Genomic DNA, 10,188 nt, shown 5'->3' with positions numbered 1-10,188 from the left:
AGACAGCTGTGAATACACCCTTAGCCTCCTTCACAGCTCTTTGATAGTTAGTTAATGAAGTACATAGTATTTCTAATGACACATGCAACTTATCTTTTTCAATATACATTCTGTGTGCCGACATACTCATCTCAGAGCCTGTGTATCAGTATTTAACCATGACTCTGCCTTAGGTTGAAGTTGCTAACTCCGAAATGGAGCAATAGAGTCTAAAATTTCAGTACAAGTAGAATTAAATAGAGTAAGTTGCTGTTCAGCATCTAAATTATTTGAGGGACAGTCAAGAGAAATCAGCATACAAGCCTTATCAAAATGGGAAACAAAATCTTCACTAAAGGTAGAGCTAAACATAAGTGACCAAATAATATGTTTCTTGGCTTTAACAACCTGATCTAAAATAGAACAGGTAAACATCACAGGGTTATGATCCGAAAAAATTAAATCACCAATTTCCAGATCATGAATAGTGATACTGTGTAACAGGACAAGAACAAGAGTATGGCCGAGTGAGTGCGTGGGCTCCATAACCATTTGGACTAAAAGAGTCAATAAGATTTTTTAACTCTTTAGCAAGCGGATTTGTATCACTGCAGACACGAATATTAAAATCACAAACAATCAAAAATCTATCAATCTGAGAAGCAATTCCGCCTAAGAAATCATGTATAAAGTCTTTGTTTGGCTTTGGAGGATGGTATACAATAGCAATCGCTAAGATTTTATCCCTTTTCAGACTAAATAAAAGTACCTCAAAGCTGGAGAAAGTCTCAGATTTTAAAGTCAACAAGTGAAGCAGCTTTTAAGAACACAAGCTAAGCCACCACCCTTCCCAGTTGTTCTTGAGCAGTTTAAAAATGTACAGTTTGAAGGTTCATACAGTTTGAAGAATTACATTTTCTCGTGACTTATTTATGCACATGATTTGGACAAGATTATTCTGGGTATGGCTCAGTTTTGGGGTTTCTGGTTAAAGACCAGTAAGACCATACCAGTAATGAAACCTTTTCTGGGCCACTTCAGGGCCAGTTATTAGTTATTAACTGGCTGAGACTTGGCCCAGTTGTGTGGCCCCTGTCTTTAATTCAGATTATGGCTACTCCAGGGCCGTCATTGTGGTATGTGGGCTGAGGAAAAAGTGGTTGTGTGGACCTGAGCTGGACCAGAAAACAATTGCTATGTGGGTGTCTTTTTAAATTTGAAAGGACAAATACTCACAAAAATATCCTATATCAAAACTTGTGAACACAGTCGTTATGTCTTGTTGATCTTATTTTACATATTTACATGCTGCAAAGTTGTGTGATTTTAAATGAAATATTTCACTAATAATTCGCTCACTTTTCTCCTCTAATACTCACTAATATCTGATCTAATAACATGCAAGTCTATCATTTTAATTCCTTTTCATTTATTTGTGCAGATCGGCTTTTTGTAAAAAAAACAACAAAAACAACAGCACACCTCCCTGTTGAAAAAACCAGCATATGATGGTTAGGTATGTTTTGAAGCTGGGATGCTGGTTTGAGCTGGTTTAAGCTGGTCCTTAGCTGGTCATGTGCTGGTCCTAAACTGGTCCGACCAGCTTAAAACCAGCACATGACCAGCTAAGGACCAGCATAAACCAGCAAAGGACCATCATAAACCAGGAAAGGACCAGCTCAAACCAGCATCCCAGCTTCAAAACATACCTTACCAGCATATGCTGGTTTTTTCAACAAAGAGTTTACAGACGCCCTACATAAATTTCCCCTCATTTCGCTCCTCTCGACGCTTCACACTCCAGTCCAGCGGGTAGCGCTAAAACACATACGTTTGTTTGCCAAACACCATTAAACCTCAGAGGAGGAAGAATAGTTTCATCGCGCTCTCTGTTGTGATACTGGTTTAATAGAAACTGTTATAAATATTGTGTCTATAATAGAAAAATACAGTTTTTGAGTCAGGCCAGTAACGTAAATGCCTGTAATATTCTCATCCTCGTGACAGATTTAAAGCAAGCAGGACTATCTGGAGGAGTATCTGCTGTGAAGATGGTGTTTGTTAAAGAGAGTGAGGAGAACACGAGTGAACCAAAACCCTGGAGAATAAAACACGAGGAACCAGAACCCCGGAGGATAAAACAGGAGGAACCAGAACCCCGGGGAATAAAACACGAGGAACCAGAAACCCGGAGGATAAAACACGAGGAACCAGAAACCTGCAGAATAAAACACGAGGAACCAGAACCCCGGAGAATAAAACACGAGGAACCAGAACCCCGGAGAATAAAACACGAGGAACCAGAACCCCGGAGAATAAGACAGGAGGAACCAGAACCCTGGAAAATAAAACAGGAGGAACCAGAAACCTGGAAAATAAAACAGGAGGAACAAGGAGGTTGGTGTTTATTGTTCATTCATCCTTGACTGTTTGTGTAACATTAGGCTGACGAAGCTTTAACCCTCTGAAGTCTGAGGTGTTTTGGGGCACTGGAGAAGTTTTCACATGCCTTGACATTTGTGTTTTTTTTAGTATCTTAAAAACATATAAATGGCTAAAGTCTGATTACACTGTATTTAGCACAAACTGTGTTACAATAATACGTGAGCAGCATGAATGTAGCATGTTTGTGAGAAAACAACCAAATTTATGTGTGGTTAGTGAAAAACTAAAATGTTTAAGTCACTGAAATAAGGCCATAAAACACATGCAGAACATTTTGTTCACAAGACTTTTGAGAACTGGGTGTGATAGACTAGTTTTTGCTACAAAATTATGTGGATATCATCTTTCTCACTCATTCACAGAAAACAATATGATGATGTTATGATAAATGTTATTTTGAAGAATGTGTGTAACCAAACAGTTGAACAGACTTCCATAGTATTTTTTCCTAATATCAAATGTAGACCAGCTACTAGGGGTGGAACGGTTCAACTTACTCATGGTTCGGTTTGTATCACGGTTTTAGAGTCACGGTTTTGGTACGGTTCGGTATGTGTTATGTTTAGGGAAAACCTATACTGTCAAATAAAAATAAAGAAAATAAGAATAGTCTACCTAACTACAAGCAACAGCACAAATAAATACAATAGAGTAAAGAGACAAATAAAAACACATGCAGAACATTTTGTTCACAAGACTTTTGAGAACTGGGTGTGATAGACTAGTTTTTGCTACAAAATTATGTGGATATCATCTTTCTCACTCATTCACAGAAAACAATATGATGATGTTATGATAAATGTTATTTTGAAGAATGTGTGTAACCAAACAGTTGAACAGACTTCCATAGTATTTTTTCCTAATATCAAATGTAGACCAGCTACTAGGGGTGGAACGGTTCAACTTACTCATGGTTCGGTTTGTATCACGGTTTTAGAGTCACGGTTTTGGTACGGTTCGGTATGTGTTATGTTTAGGGAAAACCTATACTGTCAAATAAAAATAAAGAAAATAAGAATAGTCTACCTAACTACAAGCAACAGCACAAATAAATACAATAGAGTAAAGAGACAAATAAAATAAACAGTGATTTTCAGTTTTTTTTAGGTAGGTCTAACAGTTTTTAGTTACAGAAATTGTATAAAGTAATTAAATGTAAAATAGTATTGCATATTTTACCATATAAATTAAAGATGAATCTTTATTAAAGTTACAAAAGCTATTCAATAAAGAGCAGTGAGTGATTTCCTTGTTGTTGCTTTATAATTAATATTAAGAAAGTGCTGTAATTTTAAGAGAATGCACTGATACAGTACGTTCAGCCGGCCGTGTCTGCTATAGGATATTTACCAAGACAGGCATTTTGACATAATTTTTGTGTGAATTTGTCCGTTCAAACACAATACTTCAGAGAGAGCTTAATATTTGAGTGCTTCAGATGAGCTCATGCTCAAATCTTCTCACTGCGCGCGAGCTTGCGTCCTCTGGCTTTTAAATGTTTAAACTGGCAAACATTACAGTACTCGGATTGAACAAGAGTGAATGGTTTGTCCATGTTTTTTTTCATCGCTGTTGTTGTTGTAATGTAAACCTGTAAGACCTCTGTTCATTTCCGGAACACAAATTGATTACATTGATTACCAATAATCTCTCCAATAATCTCTCCTTGGTGCTCTCCAAAATGATGGAAGACAATGTTGAATAAAGTCGTTAGTTTTGTTTTCGTTGCACACAAAAAGTATTCTCGTAGCTTTGCAAAATTGAAGTTGAGCCACTGATGTCACATGGACTGTTTTAACGATGTCCTTACTACGTTTCTGGACCTGGGAACATTACTACGGTACACCTATAATAAGTGTTTATAGTCGGACTATTTAGACTGGTTCGGGTAGGTACCGCTGCGGAGTAGCCCAGTACCTGCGTGATTCGTCATAGACATAAATGGAGAGAAGTAATAAAACACGAGGAACCAGAAACCTGCAGAATAAAACACGAGGAGCCAGAACCCCGGAGAATAAAACACGAGGAACCAGAACCCCGGAGAATAAAACAGGAGGAACCAGAACCCTGGAAAATAAAACAGGAGGAACCAGAAACCTGGAAAATAAAACAGGAGGAACAAGGAGGTTGGTGTTTATTGTTCATTCATCCTTGACTGTTTGTGTAACATTAGGCTGACGAAGCTTTAACCCTCTGAAGTCTGAGGTGTTTTGGGGCACTGGAGAAGTTTTCACATGCCTTGACATTTGTGTTTTTTTTAGTATCTTAAAAACATATAAATGGCTAAAGTCTGATTACACTGTATTTAGCACAAACTGTGTTACAATAATACGTGAGCAGCATGAATGTAGCATGTTTGTGAGAAAACAACCAAATTTATGTGTGGTTAGTGAAATGTTTAAATGTTTAAGTCACTGAAATAAGGCCATAAAACACATGCAGAACATTTTGTTCACAAGACTTTTGAGAACTTAGACTAGTTGACTAGTTTTTGCTACAAAATTATGTGGATATCATCTTTCTCACTCATTCACAGAAAACAATATGATGATGTTATGATAAATGTTATTTTGAAGAATGTGTGTAACCAAACAGTTGAACAGACTTCCATAGTATTTTTTCCTAATATCAAATGTAGACCAGCTACTAGGGGTGGAACGGTTCAACTTACTCATGGTTCGGTTTGTATCACGGTTTTAGAGTCACGGTTTTGGTACGGTTCGGTATGTGTTATGTTTAGGGAAAACCTATACTGTCAAATAAAAATAAAGAAAATAAGAATAGTCTACCTAACTACAAGCAACAGCACAAATAAATACAATAGAGTAAAGAGACAAATAAAATAAACAGTGATTTTCAGTTTTTTTTAGGTAAGTCTAACAGTTTTTAGTTACAGAAATTGTATAAAGTAATTAAATGTAAAATAGTATTGCATATTTTACCATATAAATTAAAGATGAATCTTTATTAAAGTTACAAAAGCTATTCAATAAAGAGCAGTGAGTGATTTCCTTGTTGTTGCTTTATAATTAATATTAAGAAAGTGCTGTAATTTTAAGAGAATGCACTGATACAGTACGTTCAGCCGGCCGTGTCTGCTATAGGATATTTACCAAGACAGGCATTTTGACATAATTTTTGTGTGAATTTGTCCGTTCAAACACAATACTTCAGAGAGAGCTTAATATTTGAGTGCTTCAGATGAGCTCATGCTCAAATCTTCTCACTGCGCGCGAGCTTGCGTCCTCTGGCTTTTAAATGTTTAAACTGGCAAACATTACAGTACTCGGATTGAACAAGAGTGAATGGTTTGTCCATGTTTTTTTTCATCGCTGTTGTTGTTGTAATGTAAACCTGTAAGACCTCTGTTCATTTCCGGAACACAAATTGATTACATTGATTACCAATAATCTCTCCAATAATCTCTCCTTGGTGCTCTCCAAAATGATGGAAGACAATGTTGAATAAAGTCGTTAGTTTTGTTTTCGTTGCACACAAAAAGTATTCTCGTAGCTTTGCAAAATTGAAGTTGAGCCACTGATGTCACATGGACTGTTTTAACGATGTCCTTACTACGTTTCTGGACCTGGGAACATTACTACGGTACACCTATAATAAGTGTTTATAGTCGGACTATTTAGACTGGTTCGGGTAGGTACCGCTGCGGAGTAGCCCAGTACCTGCGTGATTCGTCATAGACATAAATGGAGAGAAGTAGCTCCGGCTACAATGTTCTTCCGCAAGACGCATGCAGTTCTGTTTATTAACCGCTAGAGCACCAAAAGTTACGAACTGCAGCTTTAAACAATATCACACGAAGATCGAGCGCCGTTTTTTTTGCTCCAAAAATCAGCATGATTACAAATTAGATTTTTCAACAGTTCAATAAACAAGAAGTTAATATTAAGAGACTTATGTTTTAGACACCATATTGCCTGTTTTTTCTCTATTTCGCCAACAGAAATAATTCCAAACACGGTCACAGCACTTTGTCTCTCTGAGCAACATGACAGTGTTTCGCTCCTGAATGAATCAACTGTATAGCTTATTTTATTCACTTGGCATTTTTTTTAGCATTCAAAGTTGGCTGGGTGGTTAATAACACATTTTTCTGTGGTGTGATAAACTCAGAACACACATTTAATATTGACTTTATACGGACTTTAAATGATTCGGTTCAATCGGAATGACTCTCTTATTAACAGTGACTTGATGCCACCTACTGGCGGTTTTAATTTCACATTTAAAGTATTTATTTTTAATTTTTTAAGTGATTTCAAATATCAGTATTCTACATTTTATGTATCAAAACATTATTTATTAATTTGTAACTGCAGGTTAAAGCATTCCATGTCCCTCAGAGCTGCATTAAACAGTGGGTAAATATATCTATTCCACTTCATATGCAGCTTTTGTGTTTCCTCTGCATTGCAAAGATGAATTTAGTTGATTTCACTTTATTTTATTTAAAAAGAAAAATCTAACTAAATAAACTAATGCTCACAAAATCTACTACATATACTCTATAAACACTGTTCTATGTTTTGTATAACTACAATAAATAATTATATTTATAATTCAATTTAAATGCATTTTTTTTCTCTCTGGGCAAGTAACTTTTATACTCGGACAAGTAAATGACAAATTTACTTGTCCGAAGGACAACCACATCAGAATGCTTAATGTCAAGCCGTACAAATGACTCATGTGATTTAAAGGGGTCATATGATGCTTTTTTAAAGATCATTATTTTGTGTATTTGGTGTAACAGAATATGTTGACATGCTTTAATGTTCAAAAAACACATTATTTTTCAAATACTGTACATTATTGTAGGTCCTCTATGCCCCGCCTCTCTCAAACGCTTCGTTTTCTACAAAGTCCCTCCTTCCGACAAGCGCAGTCTGCTCTGATTGGCCAGCTGACCCAGTGCATTGTGATTGACCGAACAGCGCAAACACTCGTCGAAAATGTAACGCTCCGTACCCACTGTGTATGTATGTATATATATATATATATATATATGTGTATATACAGTACCTCCCAAAAGTGAGTACACCCCTCACATTTCAGCAACCATTGTATTATATGTTGTCAAGGGACAATACTATAGAAATGAAAATTGGATATACTTTAGACTAGTCAATGTGCAGTTTGTATAGCAGTACAGATTTACTGTCCTCTAAAAATAACTCAACATACAGCCATTGCTGTCTAAATAACTGGCAACAAAAGTGAGTACACCATATGAATATGTCAAAACTGTGTCCAAAGTGTCAATATTTTGTGTGAGCATTAGGCATGGGCCGATTACCGGTTTCTAGGTATACCGTGATTTGAAAATGTCACAGTTTCAAAACCTCTAATATTTTCCGTTATACCGTTCCTGTGGTATGTGCTGTTTTTCATGGCTCCTCAAAGACTGAAAGTGTAGGAATACCTCAGGTTGAGTGAAGTGTAGAGAGTAACAGGACCCTCCCCCTCCTGTTGGTGCGAGCGAGCGGTCAGTCATGTGTAGGATGGGCGAACTGAAGGAGCTGCCCCTGGAACTTACGCGATCGGCAACTGGCCGTTTTTTGTCTTATTGCAAGCAACTCGTCTCTATTCTGGACTTGCACAAACTGCGTTGCAATGCAATCGTTTTCCAAAATGTAATTTGTGAAAATATGAAGTCTGTAATTGCCCGTTAACACAGGCCAGAGACGCTGAAGATGGACGCACATGCACAAACTATTGGAAGAAAATTCTCAATATTGATTTGGGGGTTTATATGAATGTGTTTCTGAGGGGAACTGACTGTCTTCAGAAAAGTTTACGTGGTATTTTCTTTTAATCTCATCTCTGTATAGTTCATATTAAAGCAGTGTTTCAGCGCAGTGCTGCTTTGTTTACAGCGGTAACCAAGGAAACACCCTATCTGGTGTTTGAGAAGTGCCTCCTGCTGTCAGAGAGTGAATCTGCATCTCATTCAGAGCTACTGCTGTTTGTTTCGTTCAGGCGTGTAGTATAATTTCACAAAGCTAGTCAGAACAGAACATTCTGTTTTTGTTTTAAATTGGGTTATTATTAAATCAAATTATGTATATGAAATTATATAACTAAATGATATGAAATTATATAAGTGTTATGTATATGAATTATATAACTACAATTAAATAACTAATTACAGATTTAGGTTAAATAAAGATGTCTTTATTCTTCTTCTTTTTAGGAAATAAATCAAAGAAAAAATAAACATTCTACTGTTCGTAATATTCTGTATGTTGCTCAAAAACAAAATATATTGTGTTCAGTGGAAAAGTCCGTTTTTTTTTTACCCAGTCATTTAAAAATAACACATTTTAGAGCTGTAACGACAATACCGTGAAACCGTGATATTATCATACCGTCAAAATATCATACCTGCCCATGCCTAGTGAGCACCATTGTTATCTAGCACTGCCTTAATCCTCCAGGGCATGGAATTCACCAGAGCTGCACAGGTTGTTGCTGGGATCCTCTTCCACTCCTCCATAATGACATCACGGAGCTGCTGGATGTTAGACACATGGCGCTTCTCCACCTTCCGCTTGAGGATGCCCCACAGGTGCTCAATAGGGTTCAGGTCTGAAGACATACTTGGCCACCCCATCACCTTCACCTTCAGCTTTCTCAGCAAGGCAGTTGTCATCTTGGCAGTGTGTTTGGGGTCGTTATCATGTTGGAATACTGCCCTGCAGCCAAAGGGAGGGGATCATGCTCTGCTTCAGTATGTCACAGTACATGTTGGCATTCATGGTTCCCTCAATGAACTGTAGCTCCCCAGTGCCGGCAGCACTCATGCAGCCCCAGACCATGACACTCCCACCACCATGCTTGACTATAGACAAGACACACTTGTCTTTGTACTCCTCACCAGGGCGTCACCACACATGCTTGACACCATCTGAACCAAATAAGTTTATCTTGGTCTCATCAGACCACAGGACATGGTTCCAGTAATCCATGTCCTTAGTCTGCTTGTCTTCAGCAAACTGTTTGCAGGCTTTCTTGTGCATCATCTTTAGAAGAGGCTTCCTTCTGGGACGACAGCCATGCAGACCAATTTGATGCAGTGTGCAGCGTATGATCTGAGCACTGACAGGCTGACCCCCCACCCCTTCAACCTCTGCAGCAATGCTGGCAGCACTCATACGTCTATTTCCCAAACACAAACACAATGACGCTGAGCACGTGCACTCAACTTCTTTGGTCGACCATGGCGAGGCCTGTTCTGAGTGGAACCTGTCCTGTTAAACCGCTGTATGGTCTTGGCCACCGTGCTGCAGCTCAGTTTCAGGGTCTTGGCAATCTTCTTATAGCCTATGCCATCTTTATTTAGAGCAACAATAATTTTTTTCAGATCCTCAAAGAGTTCTTTGCCATGAAGTGCCATGTTGAACTTCCAGTGACCAGTATGAGAGATTGAGAGCGATAACACCAAATTTAACACACCTGCTCCCCATTCACACCTGAGACCTTGTAACACTAATGAGTCACATGACACCGGGGAGAGAAAATGGCTAATTGGGCCCAATTTGGACATTTCACTTAGGGGTGGCCTAATGGTTAGAGAGTCGGACTCATAACCCAAAGGTTGTGGGTTCGAGTCTCGTACCGGCAGGAATTGTAGGTGGGGGGAGTGAATGTACAGTGCTCTCTCCCACCTTCAATACCACGACTGAGGTGCCCTTGAGCAAGGCACCGAACCCCCAACTGCTCCCCGGGCGCCGCAGCATAAATGGC

The 10,188-nt window shown here is 38.2% G+C and overlaps 1 protein-coding gene across 3 annotated transcripts in view; it reads left to right on the top strand.

Moving 5' to 3' along the window:
- The first annotated feature begins 2,341 nt into the window (after positions 1–2,341).
- The window catches only part of LOC107561090 (zinc finger protein 239-like), a 41,828-nt gene continuing 33,981 nt past the window's right edge, over positions 2,342–10,188 (top strand). Inside the window, exon 1 of one of the 3 annotated variants that reach the window (XM_016245441.1) lies at positions 2,342–2,376. The gene's annotated coding sequence lies outside the window, so the exon portion shown is untranslated. Of the gene's footprint in view, positions 2,377–4,520; positions 4,551–10,188 lie in introns of those variants that run through there. The other 2 variants (XM_016245439.1, XM_016245440.1) reach the window with 2 other exon arrangements.

The sequence above is a fragment of the Sinocyclocheilus grahami genome, unplaced genomic scaffold (assembly GCF_001515645.1).
Source record: "Sinocyclocheilus grahami isolate Dianchi unplaced genomic scaffold, SAMN03320097.WGS_v1.1 scaffold757.1, whole genome shotgun sequence".
Classification (NCBI taxonomy): Eukaryota; Metazoa; Chordata; class Actinopteri; order Cypriniformes; family Cyprinidae; genus Sinocyclocheilus; species Sinocyclocheilus grahami.
Note: the sequence above shows the minus strand (reverse complement) of the source record. Positions and strands in the feature narration are given on the sequence as shown.